This window comes from Ambystoma mexicanum, chromosome 3p (assembly GCF_040938575.1).
Source record: "Ambystoma mexicanum isolate Mex_15411 chromosome 3p, UKY_AmexF1_1, whole genome shotgun sequence".
Lineage (NCBI taxonomy): Eukaryota > Metazoa > Chordata > Amphibia > Caudata > Ambystomatidae > Ambystoma > Ambystoma mexicanum.
In genome coordinates, this window is record NC_090925.1 from 331,364,437 (window position 1) to 331,388,587 (window position 24,151).

Consider the following 24,151-nt stretch of genomic DNA (forward strand, 5'->3'; position numbering starts at 1 on the left):
CTATATGTGGGTACAATGTAACTTTGGGAACGCTCCCTGGGTGAGGCAGATGGCCTCAGGCTCACATCTAGGTGAGCCCTATGCACAACAGCAGGCAACCAACCTGCACTAAGGTGGCGTCCAAGCTCAAGATGGTCCTAAAAGAATTGTCCCTACAGAGAAGGCGGTATCAGCGACTTGTACTCCCAAAAAATAAAAAGGGGCATACAAATACTCCTAACAAAAAAAAAGGAAAAAAAGACATGTCGAATTTGGCACCAGTTTTCACCCTCACAGCTGCATGGATATGTTTGGACCAGTAGTGCACGCAGTACCACTGGAATAACCTATTTTAACTGCCTGATTAAAAGATACACGTTTACTTCTTACAATGTGCATCAATAACTAGGCGCACAGAAATAATTACAAAAACATTTGTTTTTCAGTTAAAACATGTGTACCCATAAAGTGCTATCATTGAGCAGTGAACTTCCATGTGTACTCCCTAAAAAAATCATTGCACTCCCAACTTAAATAAAATAGGGAGTAAAATACATGGTGCGAAAAGGCAGTGGCGACAAAGGAATTGTATTCTTCACACTTCCACAAAATGGAAACACTAAAGCACACAAGAGTTCCATCCTTTTGAACATACCTAGACCTGTATTTTAGTCTGATCATTTTGGTCTCGGATTCACGTTGAACTCACGTGGTTCTCCGCATCTTTCATTAAAAGAGCGATCATCTCAGTTTTGTGTACACCCCAAACACTATGTACTTTGGCTCATAGCCATTGTGGACTTAAAATACATACATAAGCTTACTGTGCTGGCCGCTTTTGATATGGTCTTGGAAACCTCCATCTAGAAAGCCAGCAAAAGGTAACTCAATCGAACAGACTTGGGCTCAGAATCCGCAGATTTTAGCAGCAGTTTTGTTACCACTAGTGACAAGTTTACTAGTCTTAATTGTACCGAAATAGATGGGGCACAAATAAAACAATAGCTGTCAAAAGTGCAGCTCAATAAATATATGATGGCTGTCTATGTAGAAATGAATGGCTTATCTCTCTACATCAATGCCTATTGACATCTCAGTCAGTCATAATTCCTTTAGGAAATACCCAATTTGATCGAATATAATCGATCGAATGGTACATTTGTCTGAATTCGGCCTGTACCATTTCGATGGATTATAAATCAATACTGAACATGTGGAGCAGGGGTTGCAGGGTTGTCCCACGCTCCCCATGTTCAGTATATTTGCCTTGGGGGTTGCAGGGGTGTCCTCCACTTCTTAAACATTGGAGGCAGGGAGAGGGAAGAAAAAAGAAAAGGGGACCCTGCCATGTCAGATCCAACCCATGTTAGAGGGACGGGACGGAACTGGCGCAGGGTGTGGAGAGGCAGCAGATGGAGAAAAGTTAAATAGGGGGGCAGGAGGAGGGTTTACTGGGGAATTGGAGGGACATGGTTTGGCCACGGCGAAATTGACCATGGTCAAGTCCACCACGAACAATTCTATCACGGTCAAACAACCCAAATCCTTCCTTTATTCGACATAGTCTTCCGGTATATACAAAACACAAAAACAGTCATGCAAAATGCACTCAAACCTTTAAAAAAGAATGAATTAACTACAGAATATAAAGGATAAAACTAGGTTAAAAGCTCAACCGTATAAATAAGCTCAACATATTGGCACACTGGCTATTAGCAATTATAGCATGCATGTGTATAGTCAATTCAGTGCCCTTTTCCTCTGTATCCAAGCACTGTGGATATAACGAGCCGTGCCAAATACTGCAGGTAGATACGTCTGCAGCAAGACGAGCATAGCAGATCTTAACGTACGAAGGCCAGCATCCTGCAATATAGGCCTCAAGTACAAGCGCCTCAGCCGAAATGGCAAGGGGCAAGTTAGCAAAAATGAGACCGTTTCATTTGTGGCACATTGGACATAACTGATTCATATCCCCTCCACACGCATGTGAAAAATGCTACTGTAAGAGTGCACAGTGTGAAACAGGCATACAGCGATTTCATAGGTGGGAGAAATGACATTCAAATAGGTTTTGAACCCCCTCAGCGATTCATGGGCAAGTACTCCGATCTTAACCCCCTCAGCGATTCATGGGCAAGTACTCCGATCTGAACCCCCTCAGCGATTCATGGGCAAGTACTCCGATCTTAACCCCCTCAGCAATTCATGGGCAAGTACTCCGATCTTCATTTCAATTTGGAAGCATCGATCATGAGCTGTTCTAGCGCCCATGACCTGGAGAACACCTTTAGAGCACCTGCATTTGTCAAAGAAACAGACTGTGGATTCGCCCGGAGCTCAGCTATGTTGTGTTCAAGAAGCATCTTCTTAACATGGGCCAGTTATTTCAGGCTGCCACCCCCATCCACGGATAAAAGATGTAAAATTGCATCCCTGCACTGACCGAGACCTGGTTGGCTCTATATTCTGGCCCTAAAGAAGACCAGCTTACACATAGCTTCTGCAATAACTGTAGTAGTGCCTAATTCTTGATGGACCAGCGCTGTGGGTGCCACTCAAGGGGAGAAACAAGAATTTCTTCAGAAATGTGTTCTTTCCTATGACCAATTTCCCAGCGTTCGTATATCCCCAGAGTTCCGCTCCATAAAATACTGCCAGCAATACTTGCCTATTGTAGACATTCAGGACCGGCGATATGGCGCTGCTCCCATGTTGAGACAAAACGGCTCCACTGTACTTTCCCAGCGTTAGGGCAGCCTTGTCTATCTCAGCCGCCCATCCCGGGCACTCCTGAAATCTTACTCCCAGATAGTCAAACCACTGAACCTGTTCTATTTGAGCACCTCCATTCTAATTGGTACAAGTTTCTAGGATTGGCTTCTGAACACCATGAGTTTAGTCTAGCTGATGTTCAGTTCCAGTTGGAGATACTTACACTTTCTCATAAATATAGCTAGAGATGTTTGCAGACCAAGAGGTGTTGTGGCAATCAAAACCGCATAGTCTGCGTAGAATAAAGCTGGGAATCTGAATGCAGCCATTTTAGGGCAGTCCTGTGCACCACTTGTTAATACATCTAGGACTTCTTGAATGTAGAGGTTAAATAAAAGTGGGACAATGACACAGCCATGTCTGACCCCAGCGCCCCCCCCCAGTCCCCGTGCAACATTAAAGGCACTCATTAACTCCCCGCCAAGCCCATAGCGAACACAAGTCTTTGTATCTCAAAGCTTAGATATTGTAGAAATCCGATAAGGAGAAGCCTTGGTGTGCCAAGAGAATCTGACGCATTTACTCTGGAAACTGAATCAAAAGCGGTCTTTAGAACCAAAACAGCACATACACCATCTTTTTCGACAAGGCTGTATACTTTTGGATTAGCAAGAACAAGATGAAACATTGGTCCACCGTGCCTCGGACACTCCTAAAGCCTCCCCGGAGGTCACTGATGACATTGTTACAGTACATCCAGGCTTGCAGACAATTCAGCACGACCTTACCAAAGAGCCTTCCTGTACCATCTAAGGGGGAGATCGGCCTGTAATTAGACAGGTGGAAGGGGACAGCCTTTCTTATAAATGGGGACAATCACGGCCCTGCGCCAATAATCCATGATCTCCCCCTGTAGCAAGATGGCATTAAATATTTTACACAAGACAGGTGCCCGAATGTGAACCTCGTCTTTATATAGGTCTGACTGAATTAAATCTGGGCCCGCAGGCTTCCCATTTTCCAAGGATCCAATGGCATCCGCTGCCTCTTTCACCCTAATAATGGGTATTTCCAGGATTGGTGACCTTTGGATTGCTTGAAGGGGGAAAAGATGGAGAAGAGGGGCAATATAGGCCCAAACAATTAGACATTCAATCTTCTGCACTAATGCAACAGCTCAGAAAGCTTTCACCGCTCAACTCCCTGTCAGTTACCTTTTTCCAAAAAGACACATTGTTCCCAGATTGGAGAGCAGTGCAAAGTGCCTCACACTTTTCCACAGCATAATTTATTTTTCCTGGCACTCAGGTTCCTATAATAGACTCTTAACTGGCGAAGTTTAGTTCTATATACTCCCAGTGGGGAGATAACACATTCAGATGTATATTTTTAGCTGTGCTGCAGACCCAGTCATACCAGCTATTCTGGCACAACATTTTCCTCTTGACTTGAGCAGCCGGAGCAGTGACAAGTGGATAAAAGTTAAGTTTAAGCTTTTCAAACTCAGTCAACATTGGCAGGTCTAAACAGCATTTCATTGATAGTTCAACAATAGAAAGATAGATGTTTGGTATTGCATCCATGGGCCATAACGTTAACCCACTTCACCGCTTTATGTATGTGGCCATTAATCTATCTGCTGTGTGACAGGGGAGACTCCAGCACTGCCCACACCAGGGCATTTCTCTGGGATTCAAACCAATAAGGGCAAATGTTCACTCTCAGCCAGTTCCAATATCCCAAACTCTCCCACCTTCCCCCAATCAGGTGCCAAAATAAAAATATAGTCCATAGGTGAGTGTGCAATATAGCTCTTAAACGTCTGTTTCACCCATTGATCATTTTCAGATCTTCCATTACAAGTTCTTAGCCTCAAGTTATACATGATACATGCAGTTGACTGCCAAATGATGTGATCTGTGGGGGTAGGGTGCAATCAGGCTGGAAATATCCCAGGCCAAGTCCTGGTCATCCCACATGCCCTGTAATTCTTTGAGTGGTTCCATCTGTAAATTGAAGTCACCAACTACTAAAGAAGGCGGCTGAGCAGGTTTGATGTACCTCATATCCTGGAGATTCTCTAGGGTAGCAAGTCTCCACACACTCAGTGGACTGTTGTAGATTAAACAGAACAATTCATCCTTATTGGCCCCAATACAGAGCATTTGGAGGGATGGAGAAGGTGTTTTTGTAACCTCTACCTTCCAACCAAGTGACACCTCCAACCAAAAGGCCACCATTGGGCCTATCCTTAAGGCCCTTAGTTGCAGGAATCTGAAAACACTGATAGCATTGGATCACTGTTGAGTCAGTTGGTCAGGTCTCCTGCAAGGCAATAACATTAAAGTCACAAAATAAATTAGACCAGTCTGGATCATTCAACAGTCTAACAACCCCCGCAATGTTCCAGGAGAGAAGCTTGAATCCCTGGGAGACTGATAGCATCAGACCCCTCGTTTGGTCAATCAACTTCCTCCAGATTTGTTAAATTCGCAGTCTGGGCCGCAAAAGAGTCCTTCTCAGCAAAGAAAAAAAACGATGGTTGATTAGAAACTGCGTGGCACTTTGTGGCTGATCCTCCCAATAGATTCTGAAGGAAGGAAATAGGTCTCAAAATAATACTGGCTGGCCCAATCTGGAAACACCTAAACTCTACTACCAAGAGACCTTCCACTAGGGGGTCTTGAAGAAAATTCAACAGTAATAAAGTCGTAGTTAGAGTGGGGAACCTAACCCCTGCAGGCCACATACTATATGCCTTCTGATGATGGAAAAACATCCCTTTACGGGGCAAATCCAGTCTATACACTTTTTTTTAAAGATTCCATATTATCTTGAGTTCCCCGCAGTAATCGCTGGAATATATGAGACAGTCATGGCGACAAGACACTCAAAGATTTCAAAACCTTTATTTAAAGTTTTAGGTGGCTTTCTTGCCAGGCATGATTTTAAGCTTACAAAATGAGTTAAATCAAAAAGGGCTGCTTGCAAGACCTTCACCACAGGGTCCTTGCAGTGAATTCAAATACCTAGAGTGTCAGTTTCTTGGGGTTCCCGTCCCCAAGCTGTCCTTCCAACACTAGAAAAGCAAACCAATAAGTCTCCGCTTAGGGTTCCCTTTCCCAAGCTTCGGCTTCTTCTAGCTTTCAACACAAAACATATCAGACTTCCTTTTAGTTTTCTCAGGATGCCCTTCCCCAAGCTCAGACCCCTCTTGTTACAAAAACAAATTCAGCTGGTCAGGATAGGCCTTTTACAATCCTCTTATGGGGTAGACTCAGAGGCTTTCGAAAACGCCAGGCTCTTTGCTGTTCCTTAGCGAGACCACTCTGATCCTTTGCCCCCCTTTATTTCTGACTTGCACATTTTCCCTTGGTACCTTTTCTCTTCAGTCATTTCTCGTGCACACTTGCATGGTCTTTTATTCCTTTCACTTTGTTGTGCACACTTGCACTGTTCTTTTCCACTCTATAATTCTTCTGTGCCTCTTGCATCTTCCTGCTTTATTGTGCTTCTTGCACCCTTCCGTTTCATTCACTTCTGTCTTCGGTCATGCACACTTGCACTTCTCCCTTGCTGTGCGTCCTTGCACCTTCAAAATGTCACTTTCCTTCTCTGTGCCTACTCAAACCTTTTCCTTACTTTGATTTTGGTCTGCTTGCCCTCTCGACTTCATTGTGCACCCTCGCACTTTCTTCTTACTTTGCTTCTGTCCGCTTTAACTCTACATTCCGGCTGCTTGCCCTTTCTTTCAAATCCATTTGCTTTATGTCTTTGGCTTCTGCACCGCTTGCGAGCACCGTTCCTTTCACTTGATTTCCGTTTTGTGACTTTTACCAATCTTTTTCCTCCCTTTCCCGCTCCAGCCACTTGCACGCTCCAGCGTTTCTCTCTGCCATGCAAAACTCACCAGGTAGCGTAGTGCTGGCAAACGGTTTCTCCGGGAGGCTTTGGGTCGAGGTCAGGGTTTTACCACTTGCCCCTCAGACACCCTTGGCTCGGCACATGGTCCAAGGGAACTAACAGTTGCAGACTCTGCCAGCAGGGTACCAGCTGCCTCGCTCCGGCTCTCAGGAGACGTGGCACCCCAGCCAAACTGCAGCCCTCCTCACACACTGGGCCAGCGTTGCAGCACGTCACTCTGCTCCAGATCCTCCTTACTCCAGCTGCCAGCTTTTTGGCTTCTCTTGTCCAAAATGCCTCTGTGTAAAACCACTCTTTCTATAGTGAAAAAAAAACAGTAAATTGTAGTCAGGTGTAAATGGTCATTATTAACTACCTGACCATGCCCATTAGTGAGACAGCTAGAGTTTTTTCTAGGGTAGGTTGCCCTTACTTTCCCTATGTTATTCCATGTTATTCCTATGGGTAATCTTTACTGATCTTAGTTGCTGCTTCCTCATCAGTGTTTGTTGGGGGAGGGGGCGAGATTGGAGATACCCCAAAAAGGCTGAGGGAGAGTAGGTTGGGGTATTTTTGGGACTCTGGGGGGGGGGGATACCATGTCTAGTCCTTTGGTATCCTCCTCTCAATCCCTCGTAACCCTCCACTCAGGTGATCCTCCCTCGCTTGTCCACCCTAGGGGTCCAGATCCACACGTGATGGCCCTTCCCTGGCCACCTGAATAGAAGATACTGAGGGAGTGGGTGGGAGAATACTGTCCGGTTTCTCTCAACATTCAGCATAGCCATGGAAAAACTAGGTTTCTTGGTCACAGAATTGAAAGGGTCAGCAGGAGAAACATACACTCTCCCATTCCCCAGGGCAATCAGATTTTAGCATGACAGCGGATTAGAATGCGTTAGAATAATTTTGACCCTGCCTACAACCAACATTAGTGGGTAGAGATATAAAATAGTTAGCTTTAAGGGGAGCCATAGGCATCATGCCCCCCCTCCCCCCACCCCACCGATAGCTCTGAAACAGGGACTTTTCGAAACTATCCTGGATGATTGAAGGGCTCATGCCCAGGTCGAGGCTATTCGGACCCACAAGGCCTCAGAGGGTGCCAGACTAGCCAGTGGTGGTGCCGGGGGGGGGGGGGGCAGGGTGGAGGCAGTTACAGTAGCCACCTTCTTTTTTATGGCACCAAGAACCTCTGTCAACTCACTGGTCCAGCGGTCAGGTTTGTGTAATCAGCGCCTTGAGGTCAGGCAAAAAACAGTCCTGTTTTAATGTAATTGAAGAACAATCCATAGGGGGTCAGGCACATGTTGCTTGTTCATTTTAGTCTGAGTGCCCACCTCTTTGGTCAGCTTTCACCTCAAGGAGACACGGGGCACACCCTTGTTCATGGGTTCCGATGGTTTCCTCCCCAACCCCCCAACCCTATTCTTTTTGATCGACCTCACTCACTTGGAGAGAACAATTATATATAAATAGCCTGTGACAGGGTCCTTAGTCAGATGGGCAGTCTCCTCAAGAACTGTTGCGGTCACTGTCAGGCTAGAAAAAGACAGGCCCACCGGGCCCTCGATGTCAGAGAGTAAGCCTTTTATCTCAGAAAAGGAGACCTCATTTATTGGCTTCAACATTCTAACAATTTTGTTTTGCATATCTCCAGTGAGGGATTGGCCATCCAATGTTCTCTTGCCCATAGTGACGTAAAGTGAGAAGGAACGAGTTACTTACCTGTAACTGTGGTTCTCCAGCAGGGTCTAGCATGGATTCACATGCTCATGAATATTCCCAGTCAGGCCAGGAATCCTCAGTAAGAAAAGTGTAGTGGGGCAATTATTGACTAGAGAGCATGTTCAGGCTCTGCCCCCCTGCCTTGCTCAGAAGAAACAAAATAAGAAAGGACACATTTACAACTGCACTTTAAATTCTCCTGGAAATGCAGCTGACACAAAGAATAGTTACTTTTCCACCACACAAGTAGGGAACACAGAAGGCATTAGCTTGCACAATTAGTGTGTTTTAAAATAGAATAGATTAAGTGACAGGAAGGCGTGTACACAAGATAGGGACTCACTACACAAGTAGGGCACGAAAATTGTAGGCAGATCAGGTTGCTGCCACACAAAGGAAGGGAAATCATAGGACGGGCATGCAGCAGGAAATCAGTAGATAGCAAAGCACGTGTCCTGCAGAGAAAAGAAATGTGACAAGCAGTTGCCATTTTAAACTTCCCCAACACAGCAGAGAATTAAGCTGTGCAGCTTTAAGAGGGCCCCAGTTAAGCAGGCTATTTGAATAATTACATTTAATTCAGAAAAATGCTGTGGCGACTGGATGGTAGCTGCCTCAAAGGAATGTCAAAGCCCAGGGCTCCATAGGGGAGGTTTACACAACAGAACAAGATACCATTGTGAGCATTCAACTGTTAAGGTAAATCAAGTTATGATAACACGGCCGACTATTTGACGTCCATGGAACAAACTGAACATCTCATGAAATGTCCTAAGTAGCAGACAGATTAATGTCTCAGCGATCAGCTAGGCATGACAGAGAAACACTGATGCAGCTAAATAGACAAATAATTACAGCACACATGGTGAAAGCAGCATGATTCATAATAACAGTATTCTGAAATGTGTCAAGAACAGAATGGCGCAGGTACTGTTACAAGGATAGGGAGGGCCAGAATTACTGGAAATTGGTCCTTGAAACTCAGACTTTATTGCAAAGATAACATGGGCTGTTTTATTTAAGAACAAAGGCAATACGCTTGTCTGCTCCTCCCATCTACATGTTATGTTATTTTGCATTTGTAAAACGCCTTATGTATCATTGGTATGATCTCAAAGCGCTGTTAGGATGAACGCCCTCAGGAACCGCAGTTCAAGTCAGTTGAGAGAGTCATAGTGCGTGGGCGCACCAGGCATGTGTGCAGCTGGTGTGGTTGTTGCATGATAGCTGCTTCTTAGCGGTAGGTGTGGTGCTGAGGAGATCATTTGAATGTGTTCAGTCTGGAGGGTGGACATCCAGACTGAGTTCTGGCTGCGTTAGGCCTGAGGAGACGCCTAAGCTAGCCGGTATGTGCTAGCTAGCTGTGTTTTATTAGGATGATGGGTAGTTTGATGGGTCATGTTAATATGAGAACAGCTTTACCGAATGTGTCCTAGTACTGCTGTGTTCTAGTTGAATGGTGGTGTATAGGAGAGAGTAAGCATACTAGTTTGATATTGTGATGATCAGTAAAGTGTATGCGACCAGGCACACTCAGTGAATATCTTCTAAATTCAATTCTGAATGTGTCCTAATAGCGTCACTGTATCATAGTTGAATTAAGATAGTATTCCCAACATCATTAATACAGTGACGCTATTAGGGCATACTTCTAAGTTCAACTTTAACACAGTGATGCTAATGGGGCACACTTTGTAGATTCAACATTAACAGTGACGCTATTAGGGCGCACTTTCTAGATTGAACATTAAAGCATTGACGCTATTAGGGCCCACTTTCTAGATTCAACTTTAACACAGTGATGCTATTAAGGCACACTCAACGATGTTGGGAATACCCTCTAAATCCAACATGCTAACATTTGCAATTCCAACTGGGAGTGGGACATGCCATCATTCACAGTGCACCTACGTGAGGTATATGCTACCAGTCATAATTCTATCTAGGAGAGGCACATGCTATCATTCGCAGTTCCACCTAGGTGTTGCACATGCTATTTTTCACAATTCCATCTAAGTGTGATGCATGCTATTCACAGTTCAAGCTAAGAGTGGGACATGCTAACATGGTTACACCCGTCTCAATGGGAGGCTGGCTAATTTTCACTGTTGTCTTTGGGAGCGGCACTAGTTAGTAATGCAAGTATGCTAGAATGTTATGCAGGACATCATTAACAGTTCAGCCTTGAATTCGGTTGGTGCTCGGATCTCTCTAGGTGTGCATGGTGTAGTTCTTTGGCAATTTACGTTATGGGAAGGTAGAGTGGCTGGGGCTTTCTGGAGTAGAGTAATTGCTCAACACCCCACCCATGCCACACTTACAGTTTTGTTGGTGTCTGTTCGCTGCTGGCTTCACTGACACCTGCAGACACTAGCTGGTGCCACCTCTGTTGGAGCCGCCCTTTGCCTTGGGCCCTTAGCCGCAGGGCTGCCGGGCAGAGGGCTACCCGGGGAGGATCAGTAATGACCAGCAAGGCTGCCAATCAGAGGAGGAGGGCGGGAGGGAAGGTAAAGGGGGCTGGATGCAGGGGAGGGAGTGAGAGGGAGAACAACGGCACTCGTAGTGCAGAAAAAAAGCACAATTTTAAAATAAAGCAATTTACACAATTTGAAGCCCAGGAGGGGCTCTGCTAGCACTGACCTCACCTGCAATCACCACAAGGACACAGTGAGTCTGGGACTCGGAGCCCAGTAGCACCAAGACACGACAGCAGGCCACCAATCAGGGGAGGAGGGCGGGAGGGAAGGCAAAGGGGGCTGCAATCATGGTAAGTATGCAGCAAACCTTCAAAGCTCTGACATACAAATGCACTCTGCAGGGCAGGCAGAGCCGGCCAAATTGGCCATCAATCCCTGGCCAATAATAAAGAGGGGAGGCCCATTTGAATAAGGAACAGGAAACAAGAAATGTGGGTTCTTCTGGTGAGGTCATAGGTGGTGGAGGACCAAGAGACCAGCTGGAGGAAGAGAGAAGTGGCATAGTGTGGGGGTGATTAGTGGAGAAAGGTGAGGTGTTGGCAGCACCCTCATGCTTACTAAACTGAGTGAGCGGGTCGGGGTGTGTGTGTATGTTTGGCAGGTGTATAGAAGTTAGTGTATTGAGTGAATATTGGGTGAAAGAAGGTTGTTTGTGGAGTGGGAGGAGGGAACAGTAGTGGTGGTGGTAGTAGTGTGGAAAGATGAAAAGTAGTAGCGTGAGAGGAGTAGTCGAAGAGTGTTAGTACTGCAGTGGGAGGAGGGAGGAGATTGAACATCAAAAGTTGGAGGCATGAGAGAGAAGGAGTGAATCATCAGTGAGAAATAGGGAGGGGAGAAGCCAGGGGAGAGAAGGCAGAGAGTAGAAGGGTAAGGTAACATGGGTTGTGAGTGAAGCCAAGAAAATCTTAGAGAAATTGCAAGGCACGACTCGACTCCCTTAGAACACTAACTGGTAGAGAAGGGAGCAAGGGAGTGCCTGAGGGAGCTTAAAGAGCCAGCGTCCTAGGGAGTCATCTGAAGCCCAAGACAAAAATAGAGGTACGGGTTACCAGTCAGTAGCTCTAACCTGGGGTTAGGGAAGACTAGACTAGAGAGGAAATCTAAGTGAGATAACTGGAAAGGCCCTAGCACCACTTATCAAACGCCCTTTTCCAACCCCCGCACTACTCATTAAACCATCCGCCTGTTTCTATCCTGGAGAGCAGTCCATAAACCTCATGTTATATTTTGGAGCAGCAGCGGGAAGTGGAGCATGCAGTTGTCGCAGTGTCTGGCATCCAGGGGTGGTGGTTACGAGATGAAAAGGGTGAAACTGTTGTGCTGGGTTGGCACTCGCCGTGTTCAAGCATATTTACCAAGCCCCTCTTCGACAAATTGGACAGAGTGGGTGTCACCTACACAAATTATGCAGACGACACCCAGATCCTCATTCCCCTTTCGGACAATTTCGACAAAGACACGGCCTCGGTAAATAAAATATACCTCCTCATTTAGGCATGGATGGCATCCCACGGCCTCCGCCTGAATGACGATAAAACAGGTCCTCATTCTCGGTTCTGATGCCAACTGAAAAAACCGGAACTCAAACTACTCTGCATTCAATATAGACGGCAATACAATCAAAGTAGTAAAAGAGGTAAAAATGCTAGGCTTCTACTTTGACTTCACCCTAAGAAAACAGGTCAACTCCATGGCATCCTCTACTGCTTACACCTGCAAGCTCATCAGAGCCTGCAGACCATTCCTAACTAAAGCCAGCTGCATCACCCTCGCCAATGCCCTAATAATGTCAAAGAACAAGTTACTTTCTTACCTGGTAACGTTCTTTCGATGGGAAGTTCCTCCGATGTATTCCACATCTATGACAGGTAATTGCCACAGCTGTGCTGCTTCGGAAATCTTTTTGGTGTCTGCGTCGATGACGTCGATACGCTGTCCTCGAGGGCCTCCGTCGAGCCGACGTCACCGGATGTTGTAAGTAGGACGCACAAAGCCCGTAGCCTCAGTTGTAGTTTTTTCCCCAGAACGTGTGGCACCAATCTTCTCCCAGTATGACTACAGAAAGCCTTGCGGAAACGTAAGCTGCCATCGCATAAGAAATTCTGTAGAGGGGCAAGCTGGGAGGGTGCGATGGAGTAGTGTTTTACAAAAGTATGGACAGAGGCCCATGTGGCTGCTTCACAGATGTTACGAATGGGAACACCCCTCTGCAGAGCAGTAGAGGCAGCCACTCCCCTAGTAGAATGGGCCCGCAGGACTACCGGAGGGCCCTTACCCGCCAGACGGTAGCATTCAGAGATTGTCAAGATAATCCATCTGGACAAGGTCTGCTTAGTAACAGCTTGACCCAAATGCCTTCCAGCGTATCCTACAAAGAGCTGATCATCCACGCGTGACATGTACAAACTTAAAGCTCTCCTAGGATCCAACCTATGGCGCCTCTCCTTTTCCTTACCAGGATGCGGAGGAGGATAGAACGCCGGAAGAATGACCTTCTGGCTCAAATGAAAGTCCGAGACAACCTTCGGAAGAAAAGAAGAACGAACCCTAAGGACAACCCAGTCCCTATGGAACACCGTGAAAGGTGGCTTGGCGGATAGTGCCTGCAACTCACTCACTCTGCAAGTGGAAGTAACCGCAACCAAAAATACAGTTTTAAAGGTCAGCAGTCTCAAAGGATAAGAATGTAAGGGCTCAAACGGAGCTCCCATTAGGAATTTCAGAACTAAGTTCAAATCCCAACTGGGCACCTGGAAAGGTGACGGTGGAAACACATTAGTTAGCCCTTTCAGAAACTGAGAAATCAAAGGAATCTTAAAATAGGAACACTCCTCAGATGAGCGCTTAAATATGGACAGCGCTGCCAGGTAACCCTTAATGGTACCCACTTGCAGGCCCTTGTGGGCTAACGAAAGCAAAAAGGACAGAACCAGAGGAATGGCACATGAAAAAGGATCCACATTCTTTACCCTGCACCAGTCGCAGAATTTTCTCCAATGGCAACGGTAAAGGGACTTTGTTGCGGGCCTTCTGGCAAAAAGCAACACCTCCATCAAGTCTTCAGGGAAGTCCCAATCCTTATACCTCAACCTTTCAAAAAAAAAAGCATGAAGGTTAAGAGACTTGACCTCTGGATGGAGAACCTGACCCCCATCCCGTGAGAGCAGATCGTCTCGGTAGGGAAGACGGCAGGGAGGGCAGATGGACATGTCGAGAAGGTCCGGGTACCACACTCTACTGGTCCATGCTGGAGCAATGAGGATCATTCGGGAACCAAACCTCTGTAACCTCTGCAGCACTTGCGGAATGACGGGGACTGGAGGAAACATGTACAGCAGTGGGAATAACTACTCCACTACGAACGCGTCCCCTAAGGCTCCTCTTGGAGGAAATTCCAGCGAGCAGAATCTTGCACTTCCGGTTGACACTGGTGGCGAAGAGATCCACTTGTGGTGTCCCCAAAGGGCGAAGATCTCCAGGAGAACCTCCTGAGCCAGCTCCGACTCGTGAGAGACCGTGCTCTGCCTGCTCAGAGCATCGTCCGCCTTGTTTTCGTCTCCGGCCAGATGAACTGCCGAGATCGAAATTTCCTGCTGAATGGCCCAGAACCAGAGCTGCATTGCCTCCCTGCTCCCCCGTCCCCCTTTTTGTTGAGGTAGTGTATGGCCAATGTATTGTCCTTCAGAATCAGGACATTCTTCCCCCACAGAGACGGCAGAAAAGCCTTCAGGGCTAGCCTGACGGCCCTCAACTCCAACAGATTGATATGGAGTCTGGACTCCAACGGAGACCAACAACCGCTGACTCAACTCGTTGCCATGAGCTCCCCATCCTGTGAGGGTTGCGTCCATCACAATCGTCACCTCCGGCCAGTGTAGCCAAAATGGAGCCCCCTTCATCAGATTGCCTTTGACGGCCCACCACAGAAGATTCTGGGCGACAGAGGGCAGCAGCTGAACAGGATCTGACATCCTGCCGGAGGACTGCGACCATTGCATCTTGAGAGCCCACTGCAGAGATCCGCAGCCTGGCCTCTGGCATCAGGAGGATGCAGGATGCCATGGGGCAGAGCAACCTCAAGAACTCGAACGCCGGGAGACTCTGGGCATGTTAAAATTTGTGCACCATCAATGTGATGAGCCCTCACCTGTGGAGGCGAACACTGCCCCAGAGATGTGTCGAGCACTGCTCCGATGTACTGGAGCCGCTGGGTAGGTGTCAAGTGGGACTTCAAGTTGAGGGAGAGCGCGCTCTGATCAACCAATTGTCCAGGTAGGGGTAGACATGAATCCACCATTCCTGAGACACGCTGCCACTACCACCATAAGCTTGGTGAAGACCCTCGGGGCAGAGGTCAATCCGAACGGCAGGACCCGAAACTGAAAATGCGAGTCGCCAACCGCGACCCTCAGCTACTTCTTGTGCTTGGGATGAATCAGCACATGAAAGTAAGCATCCTTGAGGTCAAGAGACACCAACCAGTCCTGAAGTTGTAGGGCCTGGAGGACAAGAGAGATTAACCATCTTTAACTTGTCCTTCCTGAGGAGCTTATTCAAACCACGCATGTCCATGATGGGTCTCAATCCCCCAGCCTTTTTCCGGGATCAAAAAATATGGGGAATACCATCCCTTGTTCCTCTCCGCTATAGGCACCAGTTCTATGGCGCCTTTCTCCAGCAGGAATTTGATCTCCTGCGTAAGGAGCGGATCCGGGATCTTCAAAGAGAGCTTCCCTGGTGGATTGTCGTGAGGCCTCTGCCAGAAAGGAAGACAGTAGCCGTGGGCTATGATCTCCAGAACCCACACATCTGAAGTAATGGCATGCCATTCTACAAGACGCTGCGCCAGCCTTCCCCCAACCAGCGAACCATGGGACATGGCCTCACAACTGAGCTGAAGCAGCTGTGGCAGTGCCTGAGGGCAAAGAGGCAACTGCCCGAGCGGCCTTGGCACCTCGAGTACCTCGTTTTCCACCTCTGGTACTTCTACATTGGCCCCTTTGACTGGCAGCTACCCTAGATCTACCAAAGGATGAGTAGTATCGAAAGGAACCTCCCCTCCATTGCTGTCCCCTAGGACGAAAAGGCGGAGGTTGGCGTACTGCAGTGCTCAATGATTTTGCTGCAGCTTTGGAGGTCTGCAACCTCTCAAGGCTCTCGTCAGCCTTGCTGCCAAAAAGACAGTCACCATCAAAGGGCATGTTGAGAAGCCGGGACTGTACATCAGGAGCAAACCCCAACTTCCTCAACCACGCAAACCTGCGCATCACAGTGCTTGTCGCCATGGACCGACTGACAGTCTGCCACGTCCAGACCCGACTGAACGGATTCACACATGGCATCCTTGAAAAACCATCCCGTTCCTCCCCTTCGGGAATATGTTCAGCCGTCAAAGATACACAATTCCACAGAGTGTGAGTGAATCTTGCCAAGGCACAAACGGAGTTGGCTGCCTTTAAAGCCATACCCCCAGATGAAAAAACTTTCTTCACCCAACCGTCGAAGCGCTTGTCGTCCCTATCAGGTTACCATCCCTATCGGGATGGTAGGGTACGACACCTGCTTCGCTGGGGCCGTAGCCGCCTGCACCACCAAACTCTCCGGAGTGGGGTGCAAAGACAAGTAGCCGGGGGCGCCACTGGCTGGACGGCATTTTTTCGGCAACGACTTATTCACTGCCGGGAGCCTCTCCGGAGCAGTCCAAGCCGCCGCCACGCTTCCTAAGGCCATATGAAATGGCAGCACCGGGTCAGTGGGTGGACCTTGGTCCAAGATATCTGTCGTGTCATACTGCAGAAAATCCACGGGCAGAGCAGACCACCCCAAATACTCCATCACCCTCGACATGAGACGCATGTATGAAGATTGGGCGCGAGTATCAGGCTCAGGCCTGCCAAATTCAATCTCCGGGGTGGTGTCCAGAGCACTGGCATCATGCAAGGATTGACGCAGGTCTTCCAACTGGCTATGACCAGACAACAGGTCATCAGGAACCTCTGAGGAACCAAACCTTCCACATCCGACCCTTCATCCACCTCGGAGATATAATCCACAGGCTAGAACAAATCCCTGGATGAGGGCACAGAAAAAGGCACAAACACATGTTTCACCTTACTCAAAGCCTTCCGCTGGGTTTCCACCGGTCTCTGGGGCACCTCCGTTAAAGCATCCTCAAAAGGGGTCGAGGGCGTTGACGGAATCGGTCTCTACGCCGAGCGGGGCACCGACAGCTTCGACACCGGCTTCGAGGCCGGAGCCCCGAGCGTGTCCTTCGACGGCCTCAGCGCCGATGGAGTCGATGACTTCCTCGGAGGCGGAGCCTCGAGAGAGCCACTCAACGGACGTGGCGTAGACGGCGTCAATGCCTTCGGAGAAGGCCTCACAGGCTCCAATGGTCTTGAGGGCGTCGAGGACCGGGGACCTGAAGCGGGCATGGCTAGAGCGATCTACCTTGTCTGATCGGGACCTCGACAGCACCCGATGATCGCACCAAAAATCGCCATCTCCTTGCAAAATGTGTCCCATTCCGCCTGAGATGATTGCTTGTTGGGACAAGCTACCCGCCGCCTGGCCGAGTCCTCAGATGAGGACTGGGAAGGCGACCGGTGATGCTGCTTCTGCGAGTGCCTAGAAGAGGCAGAGGAATGGCAGGAACCACTCCGGGAGCGAGACCCCCTGGACTTACGCCGACAAGGAGAGTCGCCCCTCGAATAGTCGGTCGAAAGCCCAGCAGATCTCGACTTTCGGGGTTTGGAAATCCTACCTACAGATAGCTTCTTCTTCCGCTCCCACAAGGCCTTCGACGTCAAAGACTAGCAATCGTCACAGTCATCGGTGGCGTGGTCCTCGCCCAGGCACCAAAGGCAGACGTTGTGCGGGTCCGTAAGCAACATCTTGGAACCGCAGTCCCGACACTTAATGAAGCCTGACCGCGGGGTAGAAGAAGACAGACATTTTACAAGAAACCAAGTTCGAAGAACCAATCCAACAGTAGAACCGAGGCGCGCCGAGATTCGGAAGCGAACACATTCGCGGAAAAAACAGAACTGAGGCTATGAGCGTCGTGCATCCTACTTATAACATCCGGTGACGTTGGCTCGACGGAGGCCCTCGAGGACAGCGTATCGACATCGTCGCAGAACAAATTTCAGAAGCAGGACAGCTGTGGGGATTAGCTGTCATAGATGTGGAATACGTCGGAGGACACAATCCCCTCGAAATTGAATTACTACAACGCCTTGTATGTAGGAGCTAACAAATATTTCCTCGACAAAATTCAAACGCTATAAAACAATGCCCTCAGAACTGCCCTAAACATACCATACAGGGAACACATCTCCAGCATCAGAAGAGATCACCACTGGCTAAAGATAAGCGACAGGATACTACTCAAAACAGTATCACTCACATACAAATGCCTTAATAATGCAGCACCACCATACCTCACAGAGAGAATGATCAGAAGAACCTTGCCCAACCTTCCAGAGTGGCCAACTCCCATTGCCTAGAGATACCTAGATTTAAGCTGATAAAAGCGGGAGGTAGCAGCTTCCAGGTGAAAGCTGCATAATCCTGGAATGCACTACCCCTAGCCCTCAAAACTGACCAGTCATACTACAGCTTCAGGCGCAACACCGTAAATTGGTTACATGCTAATGACATATGATCCCACGTACCTGTCTCTGTATGTGCCTGCCTATGTATGTACCTTACTATACCATATCACTGCATTGAACAGTATTTTTCCTATTGCCTGTACTATAACTATTCCATTGTGTAACTAAGCCTTAAGTAACCTTGTACTGTTGCGCCCAGCTACCTAAGGGCTTGGTGCGCATTACCAAATAAACAAACAACAACAAAGCTGGCATGCGCATTCCAGAAGGGAATTAAAATACTTCAGCAGACAAATCAAATATTCCCCTTTCAAGGAAGGGTCTCTAAATATTAAATGAGGGCATATTGACTCTCCTCTTTTAGAATCAGAAATTAGCAATTCCGTTTTAAATTTGCGACATTTTGGAATGATTAGTTAGGTTCATAATGCATCCTATAGTGAACGCCTAAGTTGAACTAAGGAAGCAGACCAAGAACTGCACCACACCATTTTAGGAGACTTTCCCCCTTCTCCCACCCCCATACCCCCCCAGCCTGTCGGCTGTTTGCAGATGCTTCCAGCTATAGATAGAGAAGGGTTTTGGGCGTGGCAGTTTGAGGAAAAACAGCAAGAGAAGACTGAGCAATTCATCTGTTTCTCTTGCAGATCTTTGCAATGTAGTAGAATATCTTGTTTAATATTGTATCCACTAGCCCTTTACCCTTGAGTTGTGGAGAGTAGCAGATAGTCTGAACTGTCACAGGTGGAGTCTGTGGGTATAGCTGCTTTAGAGGACCACCGTCATTTGGGGCAAGACCTCGCCACACATTATCCCTTGCATTTCCCTGTTCCCTATTAAGGGTAGGTTTCAGTTGGGAGTCCAGAGGGGTTGGGGCTGATCCTGTGTTGGTCACCAGTACATCCTACAAAATGAATACAGCACCTAGTCTGATGCTGTACTTATGTCCTCATTGCGACTATCCTAACAAACCAAGATACTGATATTTGTTCACAACCAATAATATACAATTGGGCCCAAGTGATAAAGAAAGCGCTGAATGATTACTTGAGGTGGCCATCTTTGGGGCAGTTGAAAGCCGGTTCTTCAAGGGTTTTCACCCAAAGGACATGATGCCACTGAAACGTAGGTGCAACCCACAATGATCTGGGTCAAGTTTCTTTGGATGAACTATGCCGAGATAATCACCAGGTGTGTTGGGACAGTCCTTAAGGGAGGTCCAAGGGACCTTACTGAGTCCCCCAACAATCTGTGCACTGGAAATTGAAACTTCCCAAAACCAGTGCCACATTTGGTGGCAGTTTTGAATAGCCTGGAAGGAAGAAGGGCAAAATGAAACAAATCTTGTCTTCCAATGTGAAGCCTTTTACACGTGTGCAGTGCTGCCTTAACACACTGGGGAAATATCAAAGAAAGCCTTTGGAAAATGTAAAAGATGTCCTCCCTTTCCTTCAATATCCTATAGATAATGAATAGAAGGTCTGCTTTAATCCCAAGAATGGGATTAAAGGAGAGTCTCTACTCTTGATCTACAGTTGTTTGCCCCCTCACCACAAGCACACAAAAGGAAGCCTCAACAGTGGCCGAGACCGCAGGAAAACCAAACTCCATGGAATAAAGGCTGAACTCACAGACGTTCAGACTCTTTCAAGGGCTGCCACAAGTTAACTTTGAAAGCGACACCAACAATCATAATAAATAAAATCAAAACCTGAGATGAGAAAGCATTAAAAGTGTTCAGGAATGCTTGTTCCACCACACCCCCTGATACCCAAAAAACCATCACTGTGGTGCATGACAGGCTGCAGCAGCCCGGCAAATAAGTGACTACATTCCACACATTTTCAGCTGCCCTTCCACCGAACCTTAAGTTCTTGCCTCCCATAAACCTTAGCAGGCTAGGGGAATGTCTGCGTTTACACATCAAACCTTTCCCTTATCTGCCAACTCATTGATGCTGGTTGTTTCTCACAGGGTGCATTGTATTTATTTGAGATAAAGTGGCATTGGAGGTAGAGAAATGAGACTGGTTTGTATATGGCATGGGGTAGTAGAGCAGGGTCATAGGTTTTTTTCTTTGTAGGGCCTAACTCATGAATTCCCAGACTAACCAACTCCCCTCTAAAATCACCTACCACCATACACTACACACACAAACCCTCCACAGAAGGCCACCACAGGCCCAGCTTCTCACACATCAACAGCAACCGAGCCACAACTAAGCGTTCGTCTTTAGACCCGTCACATACCCAGCGGCTAAACAGACACAAAGCGATGTAGTTAATCAGATCTTGGGCTTGTCCCAATGGATAACGTACTTCAAAATCTCAAAGCAGATTGACTCTCAGGAACCGGGTACTTCTGACCAGCACCCATCAACATGGTTTCGCATCTGCCTTTCCCACCGTCCCACTAATGAAGCCCACCACCCTTTTCTCTTACAGTGCCAAGCGCAGCGAGGCCACCAATAGTGGCAGACAGAAGCTATGACATTCCACGGACATTCCATTAAAGCGACAGTTCATTTACAGTTTAACTTGCATAACTTTCTTTTGGTGTCTCCAACCTGCACGTTCCCATTTTGTTTGATACTGGTAAACCGCTGTAAATTAGAATTGATGTGCTTTTTGGAAATTGCAATGATAAAAAAAATTCTCATTTACATTTCTCTCCATTAAAGTGTTGCACATAACCAGATTTCCTTCTTAAAAATTCTGATATTATCCAACGTATTTCAAATCTAGTGCAAAAGGTGCCCTGTAGGGCAATATAATTGTGTCTTACAAATTTTGTGAAAAGATTTTAACTGCAAGATAGTCCCAAAAAAGAAACTATGTACTTACACTTTGCGGTCATTAAGGAGCATATCATTCATTTTCTCAATGGCACGTTCTGCAGCTTCTTGGGTCTCAAAATATAAACATAAAACAGGTAATCATGCCGCCAGTTCACGGAGTGTGTGACCGCATGTTAACCGATAAGCACGTGTCATTTTCACCAAAGAAGTCATTTAGAGCCCATCAATAATATTCAAGCATGATGTAGCATATTTTATGGGATGTTTTATGGGTGGGATCTTAGATAAAGAGTTATCCAATCATTATTATTGGACATCTAGAATTATCTATGTAACTTAGTAGAGGAAGCCAATGACCAGGAGCGATAGGTGCTCATGATGACAGAAAGATTATATAAACTGCTGGTTCCCATTGAAATGATGGAGAAAATCTATCTTGAGTGAGAGCTTGGCTGTTAATCTTTTCCCCAGCTTTACATTGCAAATAAAGATGGGTTACCTTGCATCTGGCATACCACAATCCACTCTGTGTTGTCTCTTTACTGGCAAATACCAGTTATAGGGCTATATGGGTCTGGGCCCCTGTTTTCATCTGGTAGAGTACGGTTGGAATTTTGTGGACTTTGGGGTACCCCCCGCTACCCTCCTTTTTGAACAGCGGCTGGGTCAGGAGAGCAGATTTAATTTTGTTGTGCACAACTTAACAGGAGGAAAACAGGCTTTGCAGTGGAATCCTGCCTTGTCTTCCACTGCCCGCTGCAAGCAACAGGAGGAGCTGGCAAATTAAGGGGACCCTAGTGCCCACAATCCTCAAGGGTCCACGGAAAAGTAGTATGCTATGTGCATGGTAACATTTGGGGGTTGGAAAATATATTGTATGCTATTTAAGAAACATCGAAGTTGATAAAGGATATCCCTAGAGAAGGTCTTGGAAGGCTGCACAGTAGGGCACCCCCTGCGGGCCCAACCTTCTTTTGAAGGTAGAGTTAAAAAGATAGAGATAAGGATACCCTGGGAAAAAGAAAGAAACCAAAGACAGCTGTATTTTATTGTGTTTGAATTGATTAAATTGTCAGTTGCCGGCGTTGTGTTGTAAGGCAGATCATGTAGAGGTGTTTTTTCCTGTGTGGTGAGCATAGCAGATAGTATTGTTTGGTAGAGGTTGATGGGGTAGGTATGAACATTTAGACTGAGCAGATTTTGTTTGTGACCCAGAGGTAGGATTTGGATATTAAGCGTGGCCCCAGACAATGAAAACTGATTTAATAAGTGGTGTATATTTCAATGCAGCCGTGGAAATCGATGGCTTCGATAAGGATTAATTTTGGGAATGCTTCTTAGGTCTCTTCTGTGATGATAGACCATGTTTCGAGGACCTTATCGATGACATGTCGGCTACTGGCAAGCTCACGGTAGACGGACAAGGTGACGGGGAGCACATGTGCCCTGTACTAGGACCTGAAGACGTGGCATCTCTAGCTGGATCAACAGCATGGTGCTCTGCCATACGGATGCCCTGTTAGGGTACATCCTCAGACGATCAACCTTTACCCAAGGGAGAACATTGAGTGCAGCCCAATCCAGGCACTGCCACGTGCCACGTCAGTGGCCCTCCCCTCCCCCGCCATCCTCTCAACCACGCTACTAACCGCCAGTAGCAGTCCCTCTTGCTTTTGGCTGGGAAACTTCAGCAGATGTCGCATTGGTCCTCTTCATGATCGTGATGCAGACAAAATAGACCTTGTGTGCTCGTCTTCTGTGCAGATGTTCAAGCCACACTGGGAGCAGAGCCAGAACAGACTTCTGCCTTCCTCCAACATGGCGAAGCCCAAACTAGGTCTTCACTAGGCCTCTCCAAGTTGACACAAAGTGTAGACGTCTAACTTTACTGGCAACAGAGCCCCATTACCTTTTGTGACTAGGTGTCAGCAGATATCAAACATTTCACAAAATGTGGGATATTGCTCATCGTAAAACAAAGGGGGGAAAATGGAACAGTCACCGGAGACAATACATGGGTGGACTTCGATTAAGGACAATGAACTTTAACCATTTTTAAGTGCAGGGATGCGACCATGATGGATGAGGTGCTAGAGTGGAGTGAGGCAGTGTAGAGCGAGGGGAGAAATGTTAGAAGGCAGATGAGAGGTAGGTTAAGAGGGTAACTCAGAGGCAAGCTTTTTGTTTGGTTTTGAACAAATCCGTGGTGACTTTACTTTATGGATTTACATTGTGCAGGCCGTGGACCCGTGGGCTTAAGGGCGCAACAAAACAAATAACTATATCAGACATAAGCAGATCAATGAGGAGTCAAATTACAGCAACAGATCACATTAGGCAAACAGTAATGTCTTCAATTTTCTTTTAAAATTATCAATCGACTCAGTGCCCCCTCAATTCCAAAGGCAGGTCATTCCAGGCCTTATGGGCTGCAATGTGAAAGGCTCCCTTTGAAACCTTAGTCGTCCTACACCTAGGGATCAAAACCTCTGATTACTAGATCTGAGTGACTGCTTCTCGGATGTCCTGGGGAAGAGAATTTCATGCGTGTGGTGCAAGAAGAGAGTAGGATCAGAAGCACAGGGACGGTGAAGTGTCGGGAGGGTGAAGTGCCACAGGTGTAGTCTAGGATGCAGAACAGAGCTTGTGGAGGCTTGCACAGGTGGATATATATGGTGAACCTTACCATGGATAGACTTGTGAATCAGGAGAAAAAAATTAAGTCTGGCCCTGTTTAGTATTATGCATCATCCAGCCTGGTGACCATAAAATGAAGTAGTTTTGAAGTGAGTAAGTTGAAAGAGTCCTGGTAGCGAAGCTAATGATCTTGTTGAGAGCACAGAAAGCATTGTTGAGGTGACTAAAGAGGATGCTGGCACAGTAGTCCAGTTTAGAGAAGACAAGCATGGTTAAGAGATGATTGGCGAGGAATGAGG